The sequence below is a fragment of the Phoxinus phoxinus genome (assembly GCF_949152265.1).
Source record: "Phoxinus phoxinus genome assembly, chromosome: 11".
Lineage (NCBI taxonomy): Eukaryota > Metazoa > Chordata > Actinopteri > Cypriniformes > Leuciscidae > Phoxinus > Phoxinus phoxinus.
In genome coordinates this window covers 31,866,677-31,883,436 of record NC_136886.1, presented here as the reverse complement: position 1 = coordinate 31,883,436, position 16,760 = coordinate 31,866,677, and positions in this window count along the sequence as shown.

Here is a 16,760-nt window from a genome sequence, read left to right as displayed (position 1 = left end):
ATATTATGATATTGAACATTCATCACGGTAAAAACCGTATATGAAAACTGGTAAAGTTAATTGGTATTTTCATCTGATACAATCACTTTACCCTACTAGTGCCACAGAATGTTTTTGTAAGGATACCCGCATCCAACAAATAACAACACACAAACACACACATCCCGTCACACCATCCAAATATGCTGTTTTCCTGAATTGCATGACAGCCTGCCTCATGTCAGCAGTGGAACAAATTGGAGCAATCAGCCGTTGTCGGCTGCGATGCGATGCTAGGCTTCGCAAATTAGCCTCCATTAGCATAATGACCCTGGCGGGAAAAGACAACGGGCCCCTCACGCCATCACTCCCAGCATTCTATGGGTTGATGTTTACACCGCCATGACACCAGCCCCTCATTAGCACATTTGTCTTAGTTAGGCCCAAATTGGCAATGCTATCGTTGCTAGCAAATGCTCAAATGGAAGCTCATTGGAGCGTAACCAATGTGATGTCACTCATGATGGCGGCATAGAGAAAATAGACATTAGCGCTCAGGTTTATGCCCCTCTAGGCGTTTGTGTTTGCGTGTATATTATTTCTTTTCACATTTCATTATGAATGTATTGATGTACCTCTTATCTGCTGTATTGGTATTGCGGTTACGGCACTATAGGTTAATTACGGCCTTCGTGTGAAATATACCCACACATGGATGGATGTTTACACACATCTATTGGTCTTCGGCTGACTTTTAAAGACCTACTGGCATGTTTATAGCTTTGATGTGCTTTGATAGGGCCATCTACTGCTTCTTTGTCAGAATCTTTCATGTGATGTATGTGCGTGTCGGGTGGCTTTGGGCTATCGTAGATTACGAGGTGCTTTCTTTAGATGCACATTGACTTGTCTTCGACCTCCTAACCTTGGGGAATTGATGTCCCTCAAGAGTGAGCATGAACTCCTGCTGTGCTTTAGTACTTCGGCTCTCCATGACAGATTTGAGACTCTACGACACACATGATGCAGATAATCAGTTTTCACATAGGCTTGTATTGATATTCGATTACGGTAGTGTTATGCCATTGGATTGATTGCGTCAACTGGTATTATTCTCAAATTTTAGACATTTTATTGATTAAAAATATCAGTCTAGTGTAATCTTCAGAGGAAATGTAAAAGAACTGGAATAGTCGGATGGGTAGTTCATCCAAAAATAAAAATTCACAAAAGAAAGATACACATACAGTGTTTGAATGACACGAGGGCGACTAAATGATGACAGAATTGTCAATTTTGGGTGAGTGTTACTTAATAAAACCGTTTTGATTGCTATAGTCTTGACTCTTCAACAAAGACATGAAGAATACACTGTTTCTCCTTGACTTTTTATGCATGGCACTAAGCAAAGTTGATTAAAGTTTTATGCCATCTGAAAAGTATTGGGCTTTTTGAAGCTGTGTGCGATCACAAAGCCCCGCTTTTCTTTTTCTGTGAGTGCTTCATTAATCTGTTGACATTGATGGAATCGTAAGAGCGAGGTCTAATTTACACTCCCGCTGGGGAATTTTACGCCGGACGAGAGAGAGAGAGAGAGAGAGAGAGAGAGAGAGAGAGAGAGAGAGAGAGAGAGAGAGAGAGAGAGAGAGAGAGAGAGAGAGAGAGAGAGAGAGAGAGAGAGAGAGAGAGAGAGAGATGAGTGTTTTCCACTGCTCTCACTTCTTGACTATTGGTTTCCTCGTCTCAATCTGTGGGGCAGAATCTCAGAATCTCAAAAAAAAATAACATCAAATATATATATAACATCAGGTCTTTACATCCAAGATCTAAAGTCTATAGTACATTTTTTATATAAAATGATGATCATTTTGTAATACGTGATGAATTGAGAAAACAGCTTTAATTTACCATTAAAACATATTAAGATACACTCTCAAAGCAATTCAAAACGTGTTCAATGAGAGTCATACTCAATGTACTAGATTATTTCTCTTTCAACTGAATTTATGAATCTCGTGATCTTAAAGACCTACACAGTGTGAAGCTAAAAGATAAGAGTTTTCATTTTTGAGCAGTTTGGTTAATATCCAATTAATACTTGTATTGAAGATATAAGTGTATCCAAAATGTTCAACGGTAATGCATAATAATACACAATAAATAAATTATATGCATGCAATTAATCGCATGTAACCTAAAAGTTTGAGTTTATATATACATGTGTGTATTATACTGTATATGTATACATATAATTATAAATGTGTGTGTGTGTGTGTGTGTGTGTGTGTGTTTGCATGTACAATTAGAGCCACCACACAAACATTTTAATAGTAAAGTGGTTACACTTTATTTTAAGGTGTCTTTGTTACAGTGTTATTATATACTGAGTAATATTAATTAACAACATGTACTGTATGGTAAGGGTTAGGGTTAAGTGATTGTGCATCATTTAATAGCGATTGCCATACTATACATGTAAAAGGGACACTGTAAAATAAAGCATTACCTAATTTATTATTTAAGCCATCAAGTTGATAGTTTTGCATTTTATTTTTCCAAAGATGTAATCTTGAATCTGTGTTAAAGCATTCAAAATGCATTAAGTCTACCTTTATCATGGACTATATATACAGGCTACAATTCAAGTGTTTCTATCACTTCTAAAACAGAACTTCAGAATGACTTCCATTTGATTGGAATCGCTTTCCTGGAAATTAGCAGAGGAGCTGAAGAGCATTCTGCTTCAATTGAGCACTGGCACTGCAATGACACTTCTCGTGGCGAGACTCTCGGCGTGCTGAACGGCCATTCAAATCATCAAACACCTTTTTGAGACATTTATGGGCTTACAGTATTGGCAGGGCCTGTCAAATCTCCTTAAACAGCAGTTTATAACTAAAGCTCTTTGTTCCCCAGTGCCTTTCTCGTCTCTGTGAAATTCTCTGGATGTTTTTTTTTTTTTTTTTTTAGCCAGCGGACCATGGAGCTGACAACTCTTGTAGAGCAGCCAGATAAGAAGATAAAAAGCTTGTTTTTCAGCGGTTATAAATTGCTCTGGCTAGGATCAGTGGCGCAGGGCTTAGAGATATATGACTTGATAGAAGCTTACTTTTATATCCATCACAGAAGCTGGAGTGTTATGTCAGAAGCGTTGAATTATAATGCAATGATAGACGCTGAATTCATCGGGAGCCGTATGAAGCTTTAAGGGCCCGTATCTCAATGCGAACATGGGCCGCTGAAAGAGCTCGTGAAGGTTTGTCACCCGACTGAAGCTACTGTAGTGACACGTTCGCTGGAGAAAAGAGTGTCGTTTATGCATCCTAATGGTTGCTTTTATCTTTCCCTTTTCTTTGACTTCGGTATGAACCGACCTTGGATGAGGAAACATGAAGAGTGATGGAACATTAACCAGTGTTATGCCCGTCTTAAAATATGGCAGGATCAGCTTACAGTCAGAGCTGGCAGTTATGCCGAGAATAGAATAGAATGGAATAGAATAGAATGGAATGGAATAGAATAGAATAGAATAGAATAGAATAGAATAGAATAGAATAGAATAGAATAGAATAGAATAGAATAGAATAGAATAGGGTGTTTTGGAGCATATCCTCGTCTCTATTTTCTCAATAATAAAAGTAAATGAGGATTAGGTCACTCAATCTTCAAAATGAAAAAAAAAGGATCTTTAAAAAATTATAATTTAACAAGTAATTGATAAGATTGTACAAAACTCATATGCTATATTCGATGGCATATTATTAGTGATGCCATATTATATGATTACAGTATTTAAGTGAACAAAACTAGTGTTTTATTTAAATAATTTATTATTATAAATATTTCAGACACACACACACACACACACACACACACACACACACACACACACACACACACACACACACACACACACACACACACACACACACACACACACACACACACACACACACACACACACACACACACATATATATATATATATATATATATATATAGTGTGTGACTTAATGCATTTTGAATGCTTTAACAATCTTTAACATTTGCAGTTTTTATTTCACATTTCTGTTTATTTTTTATTTTATTTTTTTAGTAATTATGGTTTAGTAGAGCTAACAGAACACTTCTAGACATTTAATTTCAGCAAAGTTTAATGTTTGCACAGTTTACAAAAGTATTACAAAATAAATAATAATAATAAGAAGAAAATAATTGTTTGAGATTGAACAGACAACCAAACAAATGCAACAAAAAAATATTCATACACGTTCATATGATGACGTTCACGTTCAATATTCATTCAAATGAAAGATGAAATCTTGTTAAACGTGGCGTATAAATGCTTACGACTATTCTTTTATGGTTATTTCTATGATTCATATTTTCAAACATATTATTCTTGCGTTGATCTATTCATGCCTTTTTGTCTATTGTATCTTTTAATATCATATAGTTATAGTCATATTTGTTCTATTCAGACCAGACATTTAGTTCACGTCTACTCTGAAAATGTGCATGTCTATATTTGGTAGCTATACATTTCCAAAAGCGGAGACGGGTTTCTGCTCAGTGTGGTGTCATGTCTAATATGTGTGATATCTTGTTTATTAAGTTTCACATGAGATGGTTATCTTACCTGGAATTAAGGTCTAGACATGAAGGAAATACTTACTGTATTTGGCCCTTTCTGCTTCTTCGGTGGCAAAACCATGATGCTTATCTAGCTACTGTACTTTTGCATAATTAATACCAAGAAGAGACCAAAGGTGATTCTTAGAAGATATTTCTGAACTTATGAATAAATGCTCCTACATCTCTGACTCACTTTTTGCTCTCTCATTCTCCTCTTTTGTTAGATATTTGGTTAAAGACTTGCTTGTACTTTGTACTTACTAATAAAAAGGATTATTAATTACATATTTATCCATCTATACATTGTTTTATTATTAGTATGATTCATTTTATTCTTTACTTATAAATAAAAATCATTTTGATTCATCACTTCTCCGTCTGCAGCCTTTCCCCTAAGCCATCATACTCTTACAACATCTATACGGCCTACAATTGTGTCTCAAAAGGGGTCTCAAAAGTTAGCTTAGGTAATCCAGTGGGTGTGTGTGTGTGTGAACTAACATCAAGGTAGAACAGATGAGTGTGTGACTTCTGACCTTTCCATCCCTCTGGCCGCAGCAGGATTCTCATCCGCTAGTCCTGTCGCTGGTTCTCCTTTTCATCTCAGCTCTTCTGCCGACAGACTCTGTGAAGTCTCTCTTTAGGTGAAACTTCACACTGCTCCACGAGAGAGATCTGGACAGGAAGTGCACTGCCGCCAGGAGAGGAGAACATCCCACGAGGCCGGGTTATGTAACAGGCTCACAGATGTCCTCAGATAACTTTAAAGTCAAATGGACCCAGTTTACTTTCTTACCATGTGTTCCTGGTATTATTGTGCATGATTCATCAGTGCATTATTCCAAAGCCAAACAACAACAAAAAAGGCTTCATAATCTTATTTTCTTTCCCAACACCTTTAAGACCACAAATCCAATTCATTTCCGACGGATAAAATCAACTTCCTCCCTATGCTTTTCTAGTTGAATATCCTGTAGTGGTTACTGTTAAATACATTGGTTTTGATGATACAACTTATAACAATGATTGTTTATTGAGATCGTAGTAATTTTACTCGAACAGTATTAATCTTATGCATGTTGTTGAGAAGCACTGACAAAATGTAATTCATATATACATAATTAACAATAAAAATACTGGATAATTAAGTGACTCTTTGGTCAAAATGCAGATTTATGTATATACTGAAATATTATGAAGCACCAATTTAACTCAACATAAGCATTTTAGTTCCCTATTAACTAAAGTCAGCTCACATATATATAAAAAAAGTTTCACATTTTTCTCTTAGACATACGCTACTAATTAAAACATGAGATTTATCCCAATGCAAAACACGTTTATTCAAGGCTGTATGGTAATTTAAGCTTTGTGCTTGTACACGGTGCAACCTGTTTTGTGACCTTCTATGATTTTGTATCTAAATCGCATGCATTGTTTACATGCATTTGCATTAACACTTGTGCTTTTTCAGGGAATGATTTAAGTGGCTTCCACGAAAGTGCAGTTATTCATGTAAGACGCAGTTACCTGAAGTATGGAGACAAGAATGCAAATACAAGAACACTGCAACAACTGCAAGCGCTGAATCACCTCAAAACCAGAGTCATAGATACAGGTTAAGCATGGAGAGCCAATTAGCCTAGTGCTGAGAAACCAGAAATACCAGCACACTGAGTATATATGCATATATATATAAAAATATACTTTAACATGCTCACGAGACAGTTTCTTGTGAGTACGTGAAAGTCTGTATATTCCGCTCTGTATTACCGCCATCAGTGAGCATCTGTGAGCTAGTGTTTGCGGTGTGTCCGCTGTAGATTCAGTATGTCGAATTGGTGGCAACAAAGAACTCTGTTTGGTGAACTGAACAGAACACAAAAAAGTTAAGACGGCACAGACAGAAAGCTGAAGTCATCTTACCTGAGCATTCCAATACGTGAACATTTTCATAGCAGCTCAAGCCACCTGGAATAAAGAAAGAATGATTGCATGCATGATTGGTATTCAAAATGGCAAGCAAGAGCTGCTTTGTTTATGGTTTGTATATCTGCAGTCTTAGTTTCGTTTTGACAAATATAGACTATTCATACTTGCTTATATAGATGTTATTTTCTTACATGCAGACACTGAACACACGTAGTTGGCAGTCGGCTGTTAAGTATGTTAACGTGTGTATCTGGGTCAACATATTTTGTTGATCATGGAACAACGTTCCTGTCCTAAAATTGTACCCATATCACTACCACTAAACTTAACCCTACCTATAAGTTTTTCCTAAAATCTGATATATATATATACTGTATTAAGCATATTTCCCACCAAATCCCCATTACTGTATGTGTCTATATTTATGTTTGAGTTTGCTTTTAATTCCTACCATTCTCCATTAAATAATTGTTAAATACAAAAAAAATCTTAAACAAAATGAAAATATAGTAAACATTATATATAAAGAAAAAATGAAATCAACAAAAGAAAAACTTTTTTTGAAACTTTTTTTAAAAAAGTGGAAGCATTTTTGATCATTTCCACAAAACTTTCATGGCCTCCAGAATATTGTGTCATATAAATAAAAGAGCCTCTGCTTAATAATGAAAAAAATATTCTATCTTCATGCATTTTTTTAATCAACACTTGGATGTAGGCAAGTTTCATAAAAAAAGAAGGGAAACAAAAAAACTCATCTTTAACTACAGAAATACTGATTAAGAAAACCTTGAAAATGTCACAATACACATCACTCTCATGCAGTTTCTTCAAAAAACTTTTCTTTGCACAATATGACAAACACGCTCTTGACCTGTTTCTGGAGTTTCACATAATGCAATTACGTTGATTTACAGTTTAATTTACCTTTCTCTCTGTGATAGTCTGGCTCATGCTGGGGTATTTCTACACTTGCATATTTACAGAAGTGAGCAAGTGCTTACTAAAGTACACTATTTGCTAAAAAGATTACCTGTCTCATTCAGGTATGCAGCATAGATGATCCAATTATGCTTATTTCACATACGTAAATTGTGCCCCGGTTCAGACGCCCATGTGTGTCATAAACCAAAGCAACCGCGTGATATTCTGAAACTCAGTATCTGCCTCTTTCTTTCCATTCCATACTCCACCAATCTCCTGCCTTCCTCAGACAGGCCTGTGAAACACCTGCCACGTTTGACAGACGTGTTTTGACTAACTGCATATGGCAGTCTTGATAAATAACAGGCTAAGGAGGAAGCTTATCAACCAACTAAACTCAGCTCTACAGATAAGGAAGAATATGCAAATCCGGCCTGACAGTTTCCAGCACAGTCTGCAAAGTGCAGAATAAACAACCCAGATATATAAAGCTCATTCCTTCTGTCTGTCTAACAGGATCATTCTATTTATGTTGGTACTTGAGAAGCGAGTGTCTTTATGTTGACACAAAACAGTTTCTTTCTTTTTGCTTTTTCTGATTTGGCCTTGTTGATCATAAACTAGATTTCTTTTACAATTTCTGGAGAAAATGTTTGCGATGTTTGCACATACAGAACTTGCCATGGTGTTTCTTTGCGGATTCTATGGTCTTCTGGGTGGTGGAGATGGAAAGTCTGATTCTATTCTGTGAGTTGGTTGTTTTGGACAGTTTGTTTCACTGAACTGGTTTAAAATTATTTCACTAGTTTGTTTATCTCGAATGAATAGCATCTCGTATATGCAATTCTATTATTAAAGCACCCAGTATTGATGTAAAAGTGGATCTTTTACTAGTCTAAAGCATATTAACTCTTTCCCCGCCAGCGTTTATTTTTTTTAGTTTCCAGCCACCGCCAGCGTTTTCCATGACCCCCAGGATATTTTGTTGTATTACAGTAAAATCTGAACATAGAATATATCAAAAGAAATAACACACCATCTGCTTTTAATTTTAGTTTTATTCTAGTTTTATTCTAGCCTCATGCATTGTTTTTTTTAATCAACACTTGAATGTGGGTAAGTTTCATTAAAAAAAGCAACATTTGGGCAAAAAGCTGAGAACAATATTCCATCGCCGCTCAACCTCAGCAAAAGTAGAAAGAAGAAAAAAATCACCTATAAACATTTAGGCCGTTACAGCAATACAATTTTAAAATGTATTAAACCTATACAATTCTATAGATTAAAAATATAAATCAATCAGCTTTATGTTTATCTCATGTAAATAAGAGGCTGCATTAACTTATTTCCGTTAATTTACATATTTTTAAAATGTCATCCATCATTTTGAGATAAAATGCAAGACAGAAAACCATTTCAAGCTTCCTATTTTTAAACAGGAGATATAAATAAATCACATAATAAATAGGACATTTCATGACAATCCTGCGACTGACCATGTGAGCCGCGCATTCCTGGGTTCGTAGGATCACAAAACTCGCTCCTCCGAATGCATGAGTTTTATCACTGAAGTGCCATGCAAAAAGAAACAATCACCGTCCGAATAGGGCTATTGACAGGGAAGCACTGTATCATGAATGCTGAGATAACTCATCAATGGCGGGGAAAGAGTTAAGTGCATAAACTACTCTTAATCAATTCCCGTTCCATGAAAAAGCATTAAAAAAAACACTTTCATTTAACCCCCTCATTCAAGTCGACGGCTTGGTTCACGCAGCTCACGGGTTCTTTGCGGACATGTCCGGACTGTTTCCTCAGTTCAGTGTACTGGTGACTCCTGAAATACTGGCATCGGATCACCGTTATATTTCCAATACGTTTTTGTAGTTTGTATACTTTATGTTGCTCAGCAAAAGACATTTTGCCCCCTTTATGAAGCCCTCAGCAGACAGTTCTCAGCATGTCAGGTATGTCTGAAAGACTGTTCAGTGTACTGTTGGACTGACTAAAGAGCTGAAAGAGTTGGCAAAAACTATCATATACTCATGAAAATTGCCTCATTTTGAGTTGGAGTGACGTGCGAAAGTGAGTTTTGATTGAGTGATTTGCCATCTAAAACTTGGTGAACTGTTTCAACTAAGAACTGGTTCAAAAGAACCATTAGTTTGCATCCGATCACTGCTGGCTGGTTTTTAGGGTGTTCAGGATGGTTCCATAAATATAGACCAACCCTCTTAATAGCTCCAGATATGGCTAGCCATTTTTTGGTCTGTTTTTATGGCTTTGCAAGGTCTGATCATTTAGAACAAAATTGCATACCTCACTTCAACAAGCTGCATTTGAGGAATCATTCATGTCCGTAGCACATATGGTGCACTAAAGTTTAATACTTAGGGTGTATTCACACCAGGAAAGTCCGATAGTTCACTTGCTTTGCTCTTTTTTGCACTGCTCTTTTAGCAAGTGAACCAAAATGTGTAAACAAAACCACATGTGTGCTAAGGTCGTCCAAGGAGGACAAGGAGCTCAGCTATTGTATATACTGCTAACAAGGGCTGTCAACGTTAACGCTTGCGATTCAGTTTGACCAGTTTAACGTAAATTAACGCAGCAGTGAATACACCCTTAGAGTTAGAGGTGTGTTCAAAACAATAACTCAATCGTAGCAATAGGAATAGTTATTCTAGCCTTAACAAGCACAACTAAAGGTAACACGATAGTCAAGTCAAGTCATCTTCATTTATATAGCGCTTTTAACAATGTAGATTGTTTCAAAGCAGTTTTTCCGTGATAAGCGGATCATTTAAGGTAACAGATATTGTTTTGGCTTCATAGCGGTTCTTGAATAAATATATTTTCCAGCTAAAGTTAGTTTTGATTGATTCACTTCCAGTCGCAACGATCATTAGTTATTAAATTAGAGGCCGCTAAGACGACATTGTCACTTCGGGGTAGATACGCAAAACCAAAATTATCCCGACAACGCTTTATCTGTAGAGTGGTAAAGGGATCCTTCACAGGGGAGATAGTCCACTTTAGACATTCTACTAACTATTAGTAACTTTGCCAATTAGTAACTACATGTCAACTAACTCTCATTAGAGTATCTACTAATACTCTGAGAGTTAGTTGATATGTAGTTGAAAAGGTACTTATAGTTAGTAGAATGTCTAAAGTGGACTATCGAAATAAAGTGTAACCCAACTAAAAAGCACCAGGAGATTCACCTGAATTCACAACCACAACACAAAACCATGATTAAAAAAAGTGGCCTTCAACAGTTAGATTATGGCAGCCATAATATCATGTAACACACATTTACATTTGTGTCAGACACAGAGGTGTGCGGTTTGTCTTTTGCTCGGCTGTGTGTTTTTGTTCCTCTTGTTACCCTGAGGGGGACAGTTGGCAGGCGACGTAGAGGACAGGACGAAGTGTTGGGCTGGTAGCCAACGCCACGAACGCCGGCGAGTATGACTGACAATTAAAAAAACACGACTAGACAGGGCAGGCAGCTGTGACTTTAGTGTCGGAGTGTGTGAGGATTTGTAGTGAAGGAAGAGCTTGCTGAAGTCAAAGAAGGAGGAAAATAAAACAAACAGCAATGAATTTGATGAATGAACATTTTTTTTCCATTCAGTTACTCAGACATTCACTAAAGTGTCTCAAAACTAAATTCATCCTTACTTATAATACACATAATAATACTTATAATACAATTTACCTTACAATAGAGATATGATATATGATTAAGATTATTAGGGAAATAACTTGCACTGTTTCCAGAGCTAATTTGTTGCATGCAAGGTTAATACGCAAACGTACATTTCAGGAATATTCGCTGAATGAGTGATTATATGGTATTCAATGATTACATTCATAGCAGGAGCGATTTACAGCCTTTTGTACCATTGGATTCTGTGGTATCTATGTATGGTTCTTTCTTTCTTTCTTTCTTTTTTTATCAAAATGGAGAGTAGGCTCAAACCTTGCTTGTATGTATCACAAACACATTTGGCTACATTTATTATTGATTGATATTATAAAAGCCCTCTGTGGATGAGTGATAGAAATGGAGCGCGCATCTGAGTGGCAACCGCAAATTTAAGAGTAAATCACAGATTTACTCTGGAGGACTGTGATGAAAGCTCTCTTAAATAGGATCTATAATTATCTATGACTCATTGTACATTTTCAGGTTGGCTTCCACAATACCTTTGAAGATGCCTATTATGCTCTTTCACTCTTTCAACTTTAGTTAGTGTGTAATGTTGCTTTTTGAACATAAAAAAGATCTGCAAGGTTACAAAGCTCAAAGGCGACTCCAAAGGGAGATATTTTATTTAAAAGGATCCACTTTACATGAACTACAACGAACGGCTCGTTTGGACTACAACACAATTTTTTTCCGGCCTTTTTGAAGTCATAATGTTCCTCATTTATTCCACTGCCATATGATATGATATAATATATGATATTATATGATATGTGATATGATATTATATTATATGATATGTGATATATGATATATGATGTGATTTATAGAAATGGGCCTTAGCCAATTCTGCTATGCCATTTATACTGCAGTATATATATATAAAAACCTGGCACCAAGCAAAACACTTGGTTCCACATGGGCAGCCTCCAGTGTAGACAGTTTCACTGATTATCCTAGAAGAAAATACCTATATTTTGATATATACTGTTAGTGTTAAATAAAATTACAACTGAGATATAAGATTTTGGTCATGCCCACCAGTGCTACTACATTCATCAGGCCAGTCTTTTCATTTGTAGGATGTATATACATGTGCCTATGGAAGTATCTGCCAATATATTAGCAAAAACCTTCTCTGTCTCACCTGTCTCTCGTTCATTGTTCTGCTCTACTTCCTTCAGCTCAGTTCGTAATGGAGATTGGCTCCAGGTTTACGCCTTCCGCTGTGGAGAGCATAATAACACTATACCTGGTGTTTTTTCCTCTTCTCCTCTAAAGATTGCAATTGATTTAAGTGTGATGGGTAATATTGTTCGACGTTGTGAAGGGAACAAAATGACAGCAGTGATAAAGCATTCTGGACATTTGCTTGACACCCGGGTTATCGTGACTCAAATGCAATGAGGTGCAATGGCGAACGGTCCGGTTTGAAAGTGATAAAGAGAGATGAGCTATTGGGAGATATAAAATGAGAGCGATAAGGAGACAAATACTGAGTTGTCTAACCTTTGTATCACTCCCCGTCCTTGCCGCACACCTGTAGCCAAGTGTTGTCTGGGCCTAAGCTGCAAACAGATGGCGGTGTGTTGTCCTTCACCTTCGTTCTGTGCAGAAACAGAGAAAACAACAGTTGACATTTTCCAGACCGAGAGCAACTCCTCACTGATTTGTCACCTGTCTGTATAATAAACATATATTTGGAGAACATGACCTGTCATGCACACAACAAACTCAATGCCAATGATTAACTCTGATTCGTTTTATCCTCTATGGTTTTGTGGCTGTTTACATAGGACCCGTGAAAAGGTAGACGCCATAAAAGTTGCACCTGCTCTCCTCCGCCATATGTTTATCAGAAAGAGCTTATCCAGGTTTAATTATGTTTACATCAATCAAAACATTTGAGAAGGTAAGATGAGGTACATTAACTATTTAGGTCACAAAACTGGTCATTGGCATACCACAGGTTACAGGGAAAGGAACCTGGGTTAAAATCCGGGACAAGCCCCCATTTGTTGCATCCCTTTACTAACCATGGGGTGTAACAAACTATATAAAACTAATACTCAGAATAAATCTGATATACACATACAAACAAAATGTGTTCAATAATAATGTTATTAATGGTCTATTTATTAAAAGTTATTATAAAGTATAAATCTCATCAAGTTAGTGTTTTTAAGCATTATTACATCTATTCTAAAATAGACAATTTAAACAATATATTTTATTTACTATAAATAAATCTTTATGAACTTTTATGAATCCATGTGAATGGGGATAGTTTTGACCATTTTCGTCTGTATGTGAAAAAAATTCAAAGAAAAACTTCTCAATGTTTAGTACATCGTTGTCATGTAAACATATCCTTACTTTTTTATTTTTTTACTACTCTGGCAGCTTCGGCAGCACTTATTGTATGAGATTTTGCATCAAAACTTTTATAATGTGCAATGGTAAAGATGCATAACCGTTTACTGTTTTTGAAACCATTAAAAATAGTGCAGGGTTGGAAATTAATAGAGGCTTGGGACAAAAATGCCACCAAAATCAACAAAAATGCTAAATTCTAAATATGGGGGTAAATAATGCCACTGCACAATTAGTAATCGATTATGACTGTTTATTGCAGCATTATATTTAGATATGCTCACATTGCACCAAAGATTAACTTATGCATGCTGTTTTTTAAAAGTTTTGCAGTCTGTTGAGCGCATTACTGCAATGGTCGATCAGAGGAGTTTACATTAGTCACTGGTGAGGAAGAAATCCGCTGAAAGCGTGCGCTCTAATTGAGTTCTGCAGATAGAATGTAAACAGAGATTCATTATGCAGTGTAGTAGGTTCATTGATTATAACGTGTGTTTTTGTGAGATTGGAGAAGTCGGTGAACTTGCAATGAACTGACGTCATTGACCGCTTCAGTGATGTCGACTGATTAAGTATTTGACTTAAATAAGACAACATAGACGTAATTAGGTAACTATAAAAATTGCCCTAACAAAGGTAAAAATGCCCCTGGGAATCAGTTCCTTAATAGACAATATTATTTCTGACCCTGAAATATTGTGTAAGAAATAAAACAAAAAAAACCTGTATGGGCACAACCCGTAAAGAACATCAGTGCATCATACACGACAACACAAAAAGTCAAAATGCTGCATGATGTGCCAATCAAAACTTATTTGATATTTGATTTAATATACAGATATAAAGAGTGGGATTTTGGACCAATGAGTTTTCACAATGGACGGATTACCAGTGCAGCATGGTTAGGACAAAATGTAAATAGGCTACCATATATTAATATTAAGGATAAACAGTAAAGAATGTGAATAGAGATTAGACAGAGCCGCTTGGTTATACTTTTCATAAATCTGTCGAGGTATTTGAGTAATATGAAATAAGTCAGTGCCAAAAACTGATCTGAAAAACTGACACACACTAATTTTTACAATACATTCAAGAACAACTGTTTATTCCCCTAACTCTATACCCATCACAGAAAACTTTCTGCATTTTTACCTTTTGAAATGGTTTTGTTCTATTTTTTTTTTTTTTTTCATGGGGACCAAAAAAAACTCCCCACAAGGTCATTACTGGTATTATTATACTTGTGGGGACATTTGGTCCTCATGAGGCAATAATACCAGACACACACTGTGTATACAAATACAAATGTATATGATTTCAGGTTTTCTTGGCACATACAGAGAGCAAAACCTGTCCAATATAAACCGCCCCTTTAAAAAACACAATGTCAAAATATGAATATCTTTCATTGTGCAGCTCACCCCCGCAGAGGACTCTCACATTTCCACATCAACACTGTGGTTTTACTCACTCTCATCGTCGTTTACTTTACCTCTCGTTAGCAGAAACCTGATCTGGCGGTACAGCACTTTACGCCAACTAGAGAGGAAACAAGAGTTTATATACGTCCAGCAGAAGACATTTTAGAGCACCAACCCTAAATCATTACAACAACACTGTAGCCATTTAACTGCCAAAATAGCCGTCCGAGAGCACGTACCACTTCAGCGGGGATAATTGCATGTGCGTGTGTGAGAGAGGATCATTATGTACATTTAGAGCACGTTGAGGGAGTCTGTCCTGCGTATCTTTCATCTTTTTTCTTCCTCCTACCCCTCTGTTAAGTTCCCATTTTCTCAAATTCACATCTGAGCAGCACTTATTCTTTTGTTAGTGTTTTTTTATCCCCGTTTCTGACAAGCTAAACAAACAGAATAAAACATGCGGGTATATCATCGCCTTTCTTCTCTGTCCTACAAATTATTCGCAATTCTGCAGCAAAAGTTTCGCCATGCTCGGGAAAAAAAAGCTTTAAGTGGATAGCCCAAACTTTTAACACACTCCGGCATGGAAAAGCTTAATGTAACATTACGGTTGCAATGGCTGACCTGTGACCCTCTTAGATTTAAGCTGAGTGTTAAAAGGTTTACTGCACTGCGCTGGTGTTCGCGAAGGGCCGTCGGCGTCTCGCCGCATCAGTGCCATCAGCTGCCCGGAACTCACTTTCTCTCTTATATCATCACATCCTAAAGAACTAAGAAATGTAATCAAAGGATTTACAAAGCAAGTTTAAATGGGTCTGTCAGAGACAGTGAGAGAGGGAGAGAGAGACGGCAGCAAATAAGATCAGGTCACATCAGAAGCTCTCTTCTCAAAAGGGTAAGAAGTGCCCCACTTATGTTTCAGACTTGTCCTTCATGTTTAATGGTGACCTAAGAAGTAAGTATAGATTTAGATGGTTGCTGTGTTTTGGTTACCGTTGACTTCAGTGGTTTTTGGTGATCAATGACTGCCATTGTATAGACATTTAAATTTTACGTTCATGCATTTGGCGGACGCTTTTATCCAAAGCGACATTGCATTTCAAGGTACTGTACACATTTACATTCTTATCAGTTCTTGCTTTCCCTTGGAAAACCACCTTTCTTTCCCTGGGAAAACCTAGACAAAAACCACCAAGACATTTTTCAAAATATGTTCTTTTATGTTCCACAGAACAAAGTTATACAAGTTTGGAAAGGCAATTTTGGACAAACTCTACATTTAAATCGCTACACTAGCAATTATCTAGAGCTGTGATGTCAAAGGCAGCAGACAAGATACAATAAGTTGCGGGTACACTTTATTTTGATTGTCCGCTTTAGACATTCTACTGTAAGTAACTTTGCAACTACATGCCAACTAACTCTCATTAGAGTATTAGTAGACTGTTAGGTTAGGGTTAGGGTGAGTAGAATAAGTTGATATGTAGTTCAGTAGGGAGCATCTAAAGAAAGTGTTAACAGATATTAAGCAGACAAACTACTAATACTCTTAGTTGACGTAGTTGCTACTTATAGCTTGTAGAATGTCTAAAGTGGACTATCGAAATAAAGTATTTATATATATATACACATGTATATATGTATGTATATATATATATATATATATATATATATATATATATATATATATATATATATATATGTGTGTGTGTGTGTGTGTGTGTGCGTGTGTGTGTGTATGTTTAAGAGTCCTAATGAATTAGGAACTCGTGAAA